The sequence below is a fragment of the Cicer arietinum genome, chromosome 3 (genome assembly GCF_000331145.2).
Source record: "Cicer arietinum cultivar CDC Frontier isolate Library 1 chromosome 3, Cicar.CDCFrontier_v2.0, whole genome shotgun sequence".
Taxonomy (NCBI): Eukaryota; Viridiplantae; Streptophyta; class Magnoliopsida; order Fabales; family Fabaceae; genus Cicer; species Cicer arietinum.
Window position 1 is genome coordinate 19976075 of NC_021162.2, and position 5031 is coordinate 19981105.

The window sequence follows — 5031 nt, forward strand, 5'->3', positions numbered from 1 at the left end:
ATATATATATATATATATATATATGTGTGTGAGATTTTTATTTAAAAATTAGTTAAATTTGCATATATTGAAAATATGATTTTCAAAAACTTAATTTTTAAAGGTTTAGGATATCATATTTACATCATAAATACTTTCATTTTTCCTCAATAAATAAATTGAAATACATTCAAAACAAAATCAACTTCAACATGACATTTTAAACTTCTAAATATTGTTTGAAATTACTTTACAAATAAATAATTTGTCCCAACTATAGTATCGCCTATTAGAGGGACCGAGACTTTCCAGTAAAAGACTTTTACATTAATCTCAACTCTAATTTACCTATAACATATAACATATTTGTTTCATCGCAACGCCAAACAACAAAGGCATAAGTTATTAAAGTCGTATTAATGACAAACTACGCATACATACAAATATGCACAAATATCAATGTCATATTAGCATCATGATATAATCTTAAATAATCACTTTATGAAGATAAGAATCAACTTTATGAAGCATACATGACTCGAAAGATTCTTCAAAAGGAATATCTACCAAAGAGATTGATGAGAGAATCTTCAGAAGAACAATCTAGTTGTCATGTTAAAGGAAAATTGACAAAATGAATCATCTTGAAAAAACTAAATGCATATATAATAAGTAGAATGTTGTACAAATGGATAATCAGATTGATGACATGGGAAAAGTACAAAATGGACACAAGTACACTGAAAATGTACTATTGATGTTACAATCGTGTATGTCTTTGATCAAGCATTACTCCAACGCTATATGGCATACTAACTCAACATTCTTGTTCATGCATTCTTCAAAATACAAGGTAGAATATTTTGGTTTAAGAAATAATGTTATGTGCTTGGTAAGAAATAATCGTGCATGTCTTTAATCAAAGATTGACTCAAGGAAAATGATCAACACCTTGGTAAGATTGAGTAATGACTATATTTAGTTTAAACTAAATATTCAAAGTCTCTCATCATCTATAAATAGAAGATCAGTTGAAAGATGAAATTGAGTTCTATTTTCAATCTACCAACACTTGTTCAATTAAGCACAAGTATGAAACTTTCTCTCAAGCAAACTCTTGCTCTTGTCATTGTACTTGTGGATTATTCCTATCGAATTTTTTCTTTTAGTTAATCTCAACAACAAAAAAACAATTGAGAGTTATTAGACCCCAAATATTTTTATCATAGACATCTTTTATGACTCAAGTCTATCTTTTATGTTAGATTGAATGTGTTTATAAAAATCATTTCTAGTTATATGCAAATAGATTGAAAGGTGAAGGTTGTAATTGATTAATGTGCGATCAAGATAAAAATTGCAAGGTAGAATGTTTTGATGCTAAGCACATTAGTGAAAATCTCATAGAATGTAAAGATTAAACTAGCCCGCATTTGGTGAACCAATATACTTCTTGTGTGTGATTTTTTTGTCCTTTTACTCTTATTATTTGCACTATCATATCACATATCACTTGTTTTTGTTCTTACATTATTTTTTACTTACCATAATTTATACAAAATATTTTGGTTATCTAAAAAGGTTAATTAATTAATTTTGATTACTAAGTTTCTTTTTGAGTAAAAATTAATTTAAGTGCAACAATTAAAATTTAACAAGGATCACAATTCAAACCCTAATTCCTTGTGACTTTTATTGATATTTCAATGGCTTAATTGCACTTTTGGTCCCCCTATTATAGGTGAAAATCGAAAGTAGTCCCCCCATTTTGTTTGTCCCCAGTTTTAGTCCCCAAACAGAATTTGAGTCCAAATCATGATGAGTTGTCATTTTTTTAATGACATGTCAATAAAAGGATGACGTGGCAGACGCTTATGTGGAATAAACTCATTATTATATTATTTCTGATTAAAAAATATTATTTATATTTTTAAAAACCATTATTATAATTGTGACAATATTTTTAAAAATACAATTTAATTGTTAAAATTAAGTTAAAAGAAAAACAGCCCCAATTCAACAAAACCCTAAATCAAAATCTGAAGCAGAAGCATATGAACTAGCTTGAACCCTAAATCATAAAACAGCCCCAATTCAATAAAACTCCCAAATCGTAGATGAATAAAAAATTTCTGGTAGAGGTGAATAAAAATCATGGTTCTATGGTAGAGGTGAACCCTAAAAATTTTCTGGTAGAGGTAAATAAAACTCCCAAAAAACAGCCCCAATTCCTTTTTTATGGTTTATGTCGATTACTTATTTGCGATTTCGCGAGTTTCTGGTAGAGGTGAATAAAAATCATCATATGTACAGGTATTTGGAAAAGAAGCAATAAAGCAATGTTTGAGGGTGAGGAATATTAGGTATGTTTAGGTTATCTCCAAGGAGGAATCAGAGATCCAAAGGCTTCAAGGTGAAGCATGCTCTACAAATAATTGTTCTTGTTGGTGTTTGTATTTGGTTGGTTTATCAAATCGGACACTCTCGGCAAAAGAAAGCATCCTATGCAGAAACCACCAAAACGGGCAATGAGGTTGTTAAGTTAGGGAGGAAGGATCTCAATACTCAAACGGAGGAAACTGTTGTTATCGATGCAAGACATAAGGAGGATGAGGAAGAAGATGAACAAGATAGCAAGAATGAAGAGCAAACTAAACTGGACGATGTTAATGGTGTGGATGAGAGTTAGTTCTTCTACGATTTGGGAGTTTTGTTGAATTGAGGTTGTTTTTCTTTTAACTTAATTTTAAAAATTAAATTATATTTTTAAAAATATTGTCACAATTATAATAATGGTTTTTAAAAATATAAATGATATTTTTTAATCAGAAATAATATAATAATGAGTTTATTCCACATAAGCGTCTACCACGTCACCCTTTTATTGACACGTCATTAAAAAAATGACAACTCATCGTGATTTGGACTCAAATTCTGTTTGGGGACTAAAACTGGGGACAAACAAAATAGGAGGACTACTTTCAATTTTCACCTATAATAGGGGGACCAAAAGTGCAATTAAGCCTATTTCAATAGTCACATATTATCATCAATATTTGAATACATTAAATAATTTATCATGGCAACAAGTGTTCACCTAAACATCATTAATTAAAGTCATAAAATTACAACATCATGATCACATAGACATAAGAAAATACACTTAGCGGTTGTAAAATTAATAACTCAATATTAAGACATACATCATTTTCGCATATCAACATATTATTACTCAACTCAATTTCTAGTTCACTTGTGCACACAACATCAATCTCATGGAGTATTAATGAGTTTGCAGTGCAACTTTGAATCTGTCATTTATTTTTTCTAATGCAATCACTTAATGCATTACTTCTCATATGCGGTACCAAACAAACAATGAAGTACTTGGGAGTAACGTGACACTACATTGTCACTCAGACATATGTGTAGGCTTAATCGGGTAACTGAGAGTTGTTTAGCACCCATAATTGGATACTTATAAGGGCCAATACAATTGTGTTTCCTCATCATCACTAGGTTATATAGTCCTCATAAACATATGAATGTTAGGGGTAGATAACTACTAGGTGTTGGCTCAAATTTCAAAATCGTCACAAACCTTAATGCTAGGTGTATGTTCCAATATATCCACTATCTTTTTATTGCTTATATATCCACATTCTTTTATTTAGCCAAACACTGATCATGAATAAAATGAACTTTTTTCTTGTAGTGTTGTGGAACATTAACTTGTGCCACTAGTGTTGGTGCTTTACTTGATTATTGTTATTGTGGTGGCGATAATTGTGCAACATTGATGTTATTCATATATTGTCCAAGATTTTTTTGTTGAGCAATTTTTTACAGGAGAAACAATTGTCACATCTTTTGCTATAGTTATGCACACAAAATTTCCTCTATTAATACTTTGCATTTTTTACGCTTTCCATGCTTTTTCTCTAACCATCTGATCATGTTGGCGTTTTTCAATGGCTTCCAATAATCTCTTATATAACTCCTCTTAATTTTTTATCCAAGAATTTCTCAAAAAGTCCTTCCATTTTTGCTTCATCTTCCACGTCCATTCTCTTGTGTATTCCGAAAAGGTTGAGCAACGAGCTCGACATAGAATTGGATAATAAATCTATAGGAATGCTTGGGAAAGAAAGTGATGGAGGGGAGTTTGTTGTTGATGGTTGGAAACCAGTTGAAGGATTGGAAGGTATAGTAGTGAGGTTCACATTTGTTGGTTGGATAGTTGCAATATTGTTATGAGGCGTGAGAATTGATGAGAAAATTACATAAGGGATAGTAAGTGTGATGTTAACCATTTGTGGCATTGTTGTTGTTTTTGTTATTGGGAGTGAAATAATTGAAGTTGTAACAACTTTTAATGGTGTTGGTGTTTATTATGGTTGAAAGGTGGTTGTGAACATGGTCAAGGGCTTCTAATTGATAAAAAAAAAATGATAAGATTTACCATATGATTTCCATCTCGACCATATTTTGTTCTCTTGTGTTCCCTTTGCATTTTCTTGAAACTTCTACGATACACAAGTTCAGCTAATTTCCTAATTAACTAATAAAATACTCGTGTTTTTCACAGTTAGTTATGGTTATGTATGTTGTTTGTGTGTGACCATTAGCAAACAAATATATATGTTTTATAAGATTTGTGATGTAAGGAAAAAAAAATGTTACATTACCTCTTGTAAAAATGAACTATAAAAAAAAGGTCAAATTATAATTTAATTGTTAGAAACATTAAAACAAAAGCATGTTTGAAATGAAATAGAATTAACAATTACATTCAGACACCATCTTAAATAAAATATAAAAATTTCATCCATATAGTCAACCAAATTCTAAAATAAAGAAGTTTATACCTAATCATATTCAACCTTAGTTACAAATACTTCATTGTTGTTTGTAACATAAGGATATTTGAAAATTAGTTGACCCCCCACTTCAAAATCATTCCTACTTTAGAATTCTCTCCATCCTTGACCTAACTTTGTGCTCCTCTTTGGGCCATCTTCAATCATTAATGATGTGGGTCAAATATGATCG